The sequence below is a fragment of the Eptatretus burgeri genome, chromosome 4 (genome assembly GCF_056783735.1).
Source record: "Eptatretus burgeri isolate ZD-2024b chromosome 4, Ebu_testis_v1, whole genome shotgun sequence".
NCBI lineage: Eukaryota > Metazoa > Chordata > Myxini > Myxiniformes > Myxinidae > Eptatretus > Eptatretus burgeri.
The window spans coordinates 89,442,572-89,453,791 of NC_140964.1; the positions used below are offsets into that span (position 1 = coordinate 89,442,572).

The 11,220-nt window shown below is 43.2% G+C and overlaps 2 long non-coding RNA genes across 2 annotated transcripts in view; one reads left to right on the forward strand and one right to left on the reverse strand.

Annotated features, from left to right (window-relative positions):
* Nucleotides 1–11,220, reverse strand: part of LOC147028639 (uncharacterized) — a 182,242-nt gene that overhangs the window by 49,806 nt on the left and 121,216 nt on the right. The window contains exons 7-8 of the long non-coding RNA XR_015057643.1: nucleotides 9,536–9,716; nucleotides 1,053–1,169 (exon numbers count right to left, since the gene is read on the reverse strand). This is a non-coding gene — a long non-coding RNA (uncharacterized LOC147028639). The remainder of the gene's footprint in view (nucleotides 1–1,052; nucleotides 1,170–9,535; nucleotides 9,717–11,220) is intronic.
* LOC147028640 (uncharacterized) overlaps nucleotides 1–11,220 on the forward strand; it is a 62,972-nt gene that overhangs the window by 43,001 nt on the left and 8,751 nt on the right. The window contains exon 3 of the long non-coding RNA XR_015057645.1: nucleotides 364–469. This is a non-coding gene — a long non-coding RNA (uncharacterized LOC147028640). The remainder of the gene's footprint in view (nucleotides 1–363; nucleotides 470–11,220) is intronic.

An 11,220-nucleotide genomic window follows, 5' to 3' on the forward strand; every position in this document is an offset into this window, starting at 1 on the left:
TGAAAACCTGACAGCGTTTCATAAAGGAGAAAGAAGCACAAATTAAGATTACAGAAAAAAAGAAAAATAGATGGGGTAGGGAATAATAAAAACAATATGATTTAGGGAGTAGATTGATTGTGGGAGTGGGTGGAGGAGTAGACGGGCAATCTCATCGTGATGGCGGAAATTCCGACAGTGACCCCAAGAGGATGTGTCTCTGCTGAGCGGTGATAACGGGTTAGAAAACGGCAGCCATAATCTTACTTGTGAGCCATATTGATTGTACTGATGCTACAGGGCCAGTCACATCGACGCATTCCTCATCACCAACCCATTCCCCCTCTTCCTCACTCCCCTCTCTTAAACACTCTTTCCTTCCAGACCACAGCTTGCATACATATCCTGTCCCTGTCACAAGGAGAGGAAAAAATGCAAATGCAGTTCGGCTTCTTGACCAGACCTCATGTTGTCAGCTTTCCATCACCAGGTAATAGAGTTCTGCACTTCTTCCATTGTTTATTCTTGGCCTTCGATTAGCTACATTTAAATGTAGCCTTTTGGAAAAGCGCATTGAATGTGGATTTACATGGCGGTGAAAAATAGGCCATTGTTATCTTACAATGAACAATGACTGGGGACTTGGCTTAGTAAATCTGCTGAACCTGTCTTGAGAAATCTTTTCAGATGCTATTTCTGACTTGCAAGCACATGCAAATGCAATCATCAAAACAAATGTATTGTATTGTTAAGAAAACGTCAAAGATCAAGATGTCATCAGGATAACATTGAATTAATTAATTCAATATTTAACAGAGCATCGGTTCTCTAATCAACAGAGCATCGGTTCTGCCGAAGCACGTTCTTAGCCATGGGTACAATTATGGACGAGTCGCCACTCCAACACATGAATTCAGGGCAGGAATTTGGAATTTGTTCATGATGCAGGGTGAAAGTTCGCCTACTCTTCGTGAAAACACCGTGGGATTTTTAATGTCCACCAACGAATGCCGGCAAACGGGACACCCAGTATAACGTCCAACCAAGGGATGGCACATACATTGTTGTATCACCTTGCCTGTAAAACACCATGCAGGATGACAGATTATAGCTGCGTTGCAATTCAAACCCAGGCTCGACACCTCAGAAGCAAGCGTGCGTACTTCTCGGCCATCCTGTCAACCCATGCACTGTAATGAAGCAGAATGTTGCAATATGAGTGCAAATGTCCAGTACTGTACTGCTGTTTGTTCTTTCACCATCCTGCTCCATCTTATGGATGACACAAAAGCTGCATTCAACAAGCAAAGCATTCACAAATGTCTGTACCAATCATACCAAATTGTGGATATTTATGGGCGATACCAAATTACAGTTTAGTAAAATGAGGACAACTTTGATGGCATAATGGTGGAGGCAATGCTTTACAATAAGCACAATTTTTTGTTTCCAGGTCAAGAGTAACCAAAGGTCAACATATGGAATATAATCTTTTACCATCTTAGCTCACCCCAGCCTGGCCACTCCAGTATTCATGGGCATCAATTGCTCCTTAAAAGTAGGGAGGGACATTGTCCCCCCTCCAAAAAAGTCCAGCCTCCCATCTACATCATGGTTGGGAGGGGGAGGGGTGGATGGGGGAGAGGGAAGAGAGGGGGACAACAGCTAAAGAGGAGATTGCTTAATTTGGCAAAGTACGACAGAGCTTGTCCCCTTTAATTGCTAAGGTAGCTGAGAAGGATTATCATGAACTCTGAAATGACCAGCGAATGAGGCACTAGCGAAAGCATGGGGCAGCAGCCGTGAACAATACTGGCAGACCAGATGAGGCCACCCAATGGCCCATTGATTTTCCAGATACAACAGGAGAGGCACACTGATTCGTCGGAAGCAGTCCCTCATTACTGTGCTCCACATCTCCCCTGTCCAAAGGTGGTGGAGAATTAAGGGGCACCACCCAAACCAACCAATCATGAAACACAACTACAACACTAGGGTTAATGCCCCTGCCTTTTTCGGCCCTGCTTGCAGTACCACATCATGACAAGTTAACTCTTATTGTGGTTCAATGGTGCCTCGCACCTCAAGCCCCTCTGGGGATGGTGCCAGGCCTACTGTGGGTTCCACATCAGGGTCAAAACTGGACTTGTGGTCTTCTCTCTGTATGGCCACCTGGAACGTTCTTACGTTATCCAACGTCAGATAACCAGAAGCTGTGGCCTGCAAGTTGACATGCTACTGAATTGACATCGCTGGAATTAGAGATGTGTATCCCTGGAAATGGAGAGTGCCATGTCGACTAGTAGACAATGTACCACTCAGGCGGGAAGGATCACAAGAAAGGAGTGGGCCTTGTTCCTTAATAACAAGGTTAACCACTCCCTGGTGTAATGGAAAAATAGTCTCTAGCGGAATCCTTCAGATACAGCTGCATCACAGACACAGATACATCACCAACATCATAGTTTATGCACTGACTGAGGAAGCCTCTGTTGCTGATAAAGGCTGCTTCTACAACCAACGAGAACTGCTGATACACTCCACCCCACCTCACATTTAACTACTTGTTGGCGGGGACCTCAATGCCATGAGCGGGATAGACCGCACAGGATATGAGCGTGTTGTCGGGAACTACGGTTCCAGTCGCCAAAATGATAATTCAACCCATCTCCTAAATATGTGCTCCTTCACCAAGTTGACAGTTATTGGATCCTTCTTTCGAACGAAACATATCCACCACTTAATGTGGATATCCAGCGATGGCCACACTAGGATGGAGACCGATCATACGCTGACTAGGGACCCATCAATCTTCATGTCATTCTGGGTGTAGAAAGGTGCAGAGTCCCTTGCAAACTCCGACCACCATTTATTTGCTGGAAAAATCAAAATTCAGGCCTATTGCCAGTCACCAAAGAGGTTTGACATTGAATCACTTCTAAACGACACCAGCATCGCCACCCGCTACAACATTGTATTGAGCAACAAATTCCAGGTACTCGGATGGCTCCAAGATGATCCAGAGTCTGCCTGGTCCTTTATATGATCAATTATTCTCTCTGCTGTCACAGACACAGTTCGTCTGCATAAACCTCAGAGACATCCTTGGCTCACCACAAACATCATGAACGTCCTGGACCATGATGCCCATCTTCATAATGATTGGCGAGAGCTGTGGAGACTCAAAGGTGTCTTTAAAGCTAAGGCAAAGGAAGATCTTGAAGAATTTTATTATAAACTGGCAGATGACGCTGAAGAAGGGCTCCTAAATAACAACCTGTGTTCAACATATCGGGCAATTAAGCATACGCATGGCACTCCACAACATGGATGCAGTGACATCCCAGTCATGAGGATCGATGGCACTCTATGTAAGAGAATGGAAGAAATGCTGGTCTGCTGGCATGAGCACTACAATATGGTGCTCAATCATCTACCAGCAACTCCATGATCTAATCTTGCTGCACAGGCAACTGCAGCTACTCCAACACTGGACATCTCCTCAGATGCCCCCACTCTGGGTGAGGCATATTGTGCCATAAGGAAGCTTCAGAATGACACACAGAAATCAAGAAAATGACCAGTTAGTAAAACATGATTGAGGGTTAGACAGGATTCCCCCAGAGCTTCTCAAGTGTGCAGACGTCTCAATCAGCTTGGCCCTCCATGAACTTATCCTTAAGGTACGGGCTTCAGGTAGAGTCCCAGCAGAGTGGATGGATGGCCTAATTATCTCTTTGTACAAAGGGAAGGGACCCCGTCATCAATGTACCAGTTATCGAATCATTACGCTGTTGTCCGTCCCTGGAAAGGTGTTTAGTCACGTTTTACTAACTCACCTGCAACCATGAAACTGAGTTGATTTGATTTCAACGTCACCCATCAACGTCACCCACAGCTGTCTGGCTTCACAAAGGGAAGGTCTTCCATGAACGCGGAGTTCACCCTCAGGCTTTTGTCGAAGTTCCGAGCAAAAAAGTGTGGTGGGACATTCGATTTGTTGTCCCCACTAGTCAAAAAAGTGGGAGGGACATGTCCACCATCCATTGATGCCAATACCAGAATTGAAACCTGAGGTTTCATTGTTTTTTGTTTTTTTTTAAAACACAAACATCTATAAAATATTACATGAAAACTCCTGGAAAATGCTTCTCACTATACATAAAATACTGGCACTCTATGATTAGGAAACTGCTGAAAACATACTGTCCATTCACCCAAACTTGCCATATTTCTTTGATCAGATTTCATCAGGCTGTAATATACAATGATGAGGTGTGCTGAAAATACAGAAAACTATCAGATAAATCTGGGTCAATGGACAGGAAGGTTGAGTTTGTACAGGTCTCCATTGTGGAATTAATCTGTGGAGATGTTGATCCATTACTCTCCTCCACAATGGTTTGATCTCCATCTCCTTTGAGTACATCGGCATAAAAACAAAAAAAAATTGCAGATAAACCAAATCCTTTGATATTTTAGTGTTCAAATTCACTCACATGCCCAACTTCATCTTTAGTTTCTGAAAACTCCAAATGGATCACAATTCACAACTAGAAAGACCAATTAGAGATTGTAGGCCCTCACCAGGACTTGGTTTATGTGGTGTATTTTGTGTGGGAAATAGATGGAAGGATTTACAAAATGAAAGGTCATTGATTGCAAATGAAAGGTCGAAATAGTTTAAAGGGCAAACATATGAAAAGGTGTGAAGGTGCAAAGGTCTAAAAGTCCAAAGGTGTAAAGGTCTCAAGAGGTCCAAAAGGTCGAAAGTGTCGAAAGGGTGTCATTTAAGATCTAAAGAGTCTGAATTGTCTGGGAGATTTCATGGGTCTTAAAACACCTAAAAAGTGTCTAAATAAAAGGGGTCGAAAAGGTATTAAAAGGTCTGAAAAGTGTGAAGGTGTAAAGTTTTGAAAAAGGTCTATCGGGTCGATAAGGGTCTAAAGCTGGACAGGGGTCGAAAGGATCTTAGGGGTCAAAAGGGTATAAAGAGTCTGAAGGGTTTTAAAAAGTCTAAAAAGGGTCTATGGGGTCTGATGGGTCTAAAGGTCTAAAATGTATGGTCCAATAGTACATAATTAATAGACGTAGTCATGGTCCAATAGTACGTAATTAATAGACATACTCATGTTCCAAAGAAGCAAAATGAATAGACATCGTGCTCACATTTCATTTGGACAACATTAATAGACAGACTCACAATGCATTCATTCTAATTTATGGACAGACTCACGTTCCCATGAAATGTAATTAAGAGACGTAGTACTCGCATTTCTTTAGAGAGTAATTAATAGACCTACTGACATTGCATTAACATGTAATTAATGGACTTCGGTTCCAATAGTACGTATTTCATTGATGTACTCACGTACCATTATTACCATGTACCATTACCATCAGTATTATCAATATTATCATTATCATTTTTAGCTCACCTGGACTTGAGTCAGTGAGAACGACCGAACAGTGTCTGGAGATGAGTGAGTGAGTCATTCAGTCAGTCAGTAAACACTTCGGTCATTATCACTTGAACCAAACATACGATTTTGATTAAACTTGGCCATAATCTTCATATCTGATGCCTAACAAAGGTTTATTGACCGCATCAAAATCTGTGTTCATTAAGTGGATCTAAGAGGGGATGGGGGATGTTGACCCCCAAAATAGATATTTACTCTCTTCTCTGAAACTACACACATGATTTCAATGAAATTTGACCACAACCTTCATCACCCATGGTGTACCAAAGTTTGTTCACGGCATTAAAAAAACATCAGGGTCTAGGTGGGTCTGCGGGTAGTTTGAACCCTCCAAAATTGGTATTTGCACTGTTCTCCGAAACTACACAAACGATGTCAATGAAACTTGAGCACAACCTTCATCACCCGTGTGTAACTAAAGTTTGTTCATGGCATTAAAAAATATATCAGGGTGTAAAGGGGTCTGTGGGGGTTTTGAGTGACTGTTGCTCCTGATCCAGGTGAGCTTCAGGACGTGCGGTCCTATTTTTATCATTATCATCATTTTCAACATTATCATTGCTATTAGCATTATCATGATCAATACTGTCATTATTATTACCATTATTATTATCATTATCCTTATTATGTCTCCACTGATGAAGTCACCAGATGCATTATGTTTTGGGTTGTCCGTCCATCTGTCCATCCGTCTGTGCGTGCACGAGAAGTTTTCATTAGCACGATAACTTAAGAATGGCTGAAGGAATCGAAGCCAAACTTGGTACAAGTATGTATAATGATGCAAAGATAAACTGATTAGACGATGTGGTGAAGAGGTCAAAGGTCAGAGTTCCCGTAAGGTAAAAATTCTGTTGCCATACTAACTTGTGAACCAGCGATGGAATTTTGACCAAACTTGGTATTAATATATACAAACAAATACCACCCGTTGGTATTAATATATACTAGCAAATACCACCCATCGCTTCGCTGATGGGAATAATAAGGGAGGGGGGAGGAAAAGAGGGGGGAAAGAGGGGGGTGAGAGGGAGAAGGGGGAAAGGAGGTGGAGATGGAAAAAGAGAGGAGGGAGGGGAGTGAGGAGGGGTGGGGGAGCGAGGAGGGAGGGAGAATGAGGAGAAGTGGGGGAAGGGAAGGCAGCGTGAGGTGAGAGGAAGGGAAGGCAGACGTGCAGTAGAGCGTTAATTACGATTCATACTGTCTCATCAAAATAATTCTGCATACAATAACAGTGAATATGGAAACAAAATAATGTCTGAAATCCATTTTCCACTGGTGACACTATAAATACCGCCTGGAGACAAACACCGCCTGGACATGTCCAGGCACAAACACCACCAGGACATATTAGGAGATAACAACTGTCCAGAAAAAAAACACCACTTCGACACATCTGGAGACAAAAACCACCAGCACATGCCCGGAGATGAACACTGTCCAGACACAAACACTGTCCTGACACGTCCAGAGACAAACACCGCACAGAGATAAATACCGCCCGGACACGTCTGAAGATAAAGATCCTCAGGAGACAAACACCACCCAGACATGTCCAGAGATGAACACAGACACATCCGGGGAGAAACAAACACCGCCCGGGCCGTCCGGAGATAAACACTGCCCGGACATAAACACCGTGCCCAGAAACGTCCGGAGCCAAACACAGACATCTCCAGAGACAAACATCACTCGGACATAAATACCGCACGCAGAAACATCCGGAGACAAACACCACTCACATACTGTATATACAACACCCGGACATGCCTGAAAAAAAAACACTGTGCAGAGACAAACATCCTCCGTACATAACCAACCTCCAGAGACAGAAAGGGAAGGAGAGAGAATGAGAGAGGTGCTGGAGGAGGACGCTGCACTGTATTAGGAGGGGGCGGAGCGAGGATGGGATAGAGAGAGAGGGGTCGTGGGAAGGGAGTAATCAGAGAGAAAATGTTATGCTTTATGAACACACACACACACACACACACACACACACACACACACACACACACACACACACACACACACACACACACACACACACACACACACACACACACACACACACACACACACAAACACACACACACACATTAGTGCTTGGCCGATATCGGCAATTTTTTCGGGAATCGGCATATTGGAGTCGGTGTGATTACTGACTAAAGTACCTACTGCATACAACCAAAAAATCTTGAGTGCCTTTAACCCTTGTTTTGTGGGAATTTCAAGAAACAAATTTCATAAACAACATTGCATTATAGATGCTTCAAGGAGATGTGCATAAACATTAATCTTTTGAAACAGCTGCGAATCGTCGTGCGTCGGGTGGAAAAAATTCCGCTCTGTAGTTTAGAGAATATGTTAAGATGGCAAACGGCTTGGAAATCAAATGTTATGAAATATATTTTGCTTTGAAACTCACAAAGAAAAAACCACATGACCTTTCTAAAGCACACCCGATTCACATAAAATCACCAATTGCTTTAGAAACAGCTGCAATGACAAAGGAAAACGTAATCACTCATACACTGCTGATGTTAAAAGTTTTTTTTAAAACCTCCACCACCAAATACCATCATTATCATAAAGGCCCTGTCACACCTTGACGATTTAGCCAGCGTATGCTGACGTATGAAAAATTTGTCGAAAACGCTGGCACACGTGGAATACGTATGGGTAAGTTTTGTATACGTTAAGAGCACGCTGGCAAACGTCGTAGTATGCTGGCATACGTCATAGTACGCCAAGCTCGTCGACAAATTTTCCATGCTTGAAATTTTTCGACCTATGCCAGCGTATGACTCACTCGTTCCGCATATGCTGGCCATAAGTTGTTGGCACGTTATGCGATCGTTGATACACGTCGACACACGTTACTTGTAAGTTACTCAGAAGTCGAAACACGTCAAGGTAATGTTTAGCATACCCGAAACTTATTTCTAACCCATGAGTAACGTATTGTAGGCACGTTACGCGATCATTGACACACGTCGACACACGTTGCTTGTAAGTTACTCATCAGTCGAAACACGTCGAGGTAATGTTTAGCGTCAGTGTTCCAGACTCCCTGTTTTTTTTTTGTTTTTTTCTTCGGTATGACGGTGATGTTGACACTTCGATTTCCAGTGTGGTTATAATATAATATAATTAATAGGCTGCCGCTCAACGATTTAAATCATAACCGCACTAGAAATCGAAGTGTCAACATCACCGTCATATCGAAGAAAAAAAAAACCGAAAAAAAAAAACCAGGGAGTCTGGAACACTGACGCTAACCATTACCTTGACGTGTTTCGACTTATGAGTAACTTACAAGTAACGTGTGTTGACGTGTGTCAATGATCGCATAACATGCCTACAACTTATGGCAGCGTATGCGGAACGTGTGTCATACGCTGGATACGTCGAAACATTTTCAACATGCTAAAAATTTGTCGATGTACTCGGCGTACTACGATGTATGCCAGCTTGCTTCAGCGTGCTCTTAACATATACAAAACTTACCCATAACATATTCGACGTGTGCCAGCGTATTCGGAAAATTTTTCAGACGTCGACATACGCTGGCCAAAACGTCAAGGTGTGACAGCAGCTTGACACTTCGATGTCTAGTGCAGTTATGATTTGAATCGTCGAGCCGCAGCCTTTTAATAGGCTACGCCACGTGATCGTCAGCGATACGCTGCCGCGCGCTATGCATAAGTTAGACTGTCGTTGGGCATAGGTTCTGAATGCCGACAACACACTCAGCATTCGTTGATATAAGTTATCGAAACGTTCTGTGTACGTTACTAATACGTTATGCATACGTCCAACTCGTTATGAATACGTCCAAAACTGGAAAAAACATCAATAGTTCAGCGTACGCCAGCGTTTTACATATTTTTTGATACCTTGCCATACGCTGGCTAAATCGTCAAGGTGTGACAGGGCCTTAAGATACGGGATGAAACTTTGACACCACCGCACCCGTTACCAAACATGCAAGCATGCACACATAGCCGTGAAGAGTCCCTTTACAGATCCAAATCTACCAAAATGTACCATATCCGTGTGTGTGGTTTCCGTACCTCTATCTTGTAGCAACTGCTTGCAGACTGCACATCCCGATCGGGACATGAACTGCACCGTCATCGACTGCAGCATGCTTGGCAAGTGGCTTAAGCACTCAAGCAAGCACTCCAATAAAATGATTGATAAGGAACGGCTGGCTTGGCAAGCAATAGCAAGCTGATGGGTAATAGCACAGACCTGCAAAAAACAAAATACCACTTTCTACACATTCCTTAATCTTTTCTTCACTCAATATAATCGTATGAACAGCAGAAAAAGTGGAGTTTAATGCTTTACTTAAATAAATACACTTTGATATAAAAATCGATACTTTGTTAAAATTTTCAGATTTCACTCCAGATTTCGAGTTATTTAGTCCACGTGATCCGACCCTCCAAACTCAAATTGTATTTCAATGATTACTTTAATTTGTCCGTGAGAGTAGATCATAGGAAATTGCATCACATAATGCATGAAATTGCTCCAAGCTCCTAATTTGGAAAATATAGCACTTACAAAAGCGATGTATACAGAAATTCGTCAGTATGTAGATGAGGCATTCAATGATATGAGTGAGGAAAGTGAAAAAGAAAAAACATTTTGAGTGTTTTATCATAAATAAACTGTTGCAGCCTTTTTCCAAGTCAAGGCATTGTTGAGTGGGCTGAATAAAATGGCAAATTAAGATCCCAGCGAGGGAGAGTGAGGTGACCAAGGATGTGCTTTTATAAAGGATATAATTAAATAAGGCTGTTAATTATCTTGAAAAGGGGTGTTTTAGTTAACCCAAACACCCAGTTTTCATACACGCACCACCTTGGAGTGCGTGCCCATACGTGCGTAATCCCGTACACCCATCACAGATTTGGTAGTTTGCTTTAGTAGTGCATGTCCGTACACCCATCACAGATTTTGCAACCAACAGATTTTGAAGGATCTGATGGATGACGTACCTACGGGCATGCCCGTACGTGCGTGGCCATACGTGCAAAAACAAACAAACAAACAAAAAACGTAAGTGCAAAAAAATAAACAACAACAAAAAACAATTGTCACGTCAATCATGATGTCATAGCACCGTGTCCTGTCATTGGTTTGGTAAATAAATGGCCATAACTTGGGAACCACTTGTCCGATTAATATTGTTACGGCTGCGGAAATTCGCATTGCACCATAAAGGGCGCTCAGGTGAGATATCTCCATAGGTACATGTGTAGTTAGCCCAAACACGTTGTATAGAGGGAATTTATGTGATTCATCCGGGCTGCGACGCTTTGAGTTAGTCGTTTTTCTTTCTCTATCTTTTATTTCAAACAAACAGCATCTCAACAACCACGCCATCCCCACCACAGTGCCAACCACACTACAACAACGCCACACCACCACCTTCACCTTTACCTTCACAACTTCATCCCACATCATCGCTTATACGGCCATTCCCGCACCACCTGTGAACACTGAACTTCAGGCTGTCTCGGGCCCATTCAGCGATTGGTGCCAAACGCACCGAGCCGCGAGTGTGAATGGCGGCCTTTCCGAGGGGAAAATTCAGATCAGAAACGCTTCGCGCCCACTTCCCCTCCGTCCAATGGGCGAATGCGAGGCAGCTTGGTCCCACCTCCAAGCACGCATAGGTGAAGTCCGTTTATGCAAATATGCGGATCCAGGGAGGTTCACGCCCCTTTTTGCCCGACCAATGGCT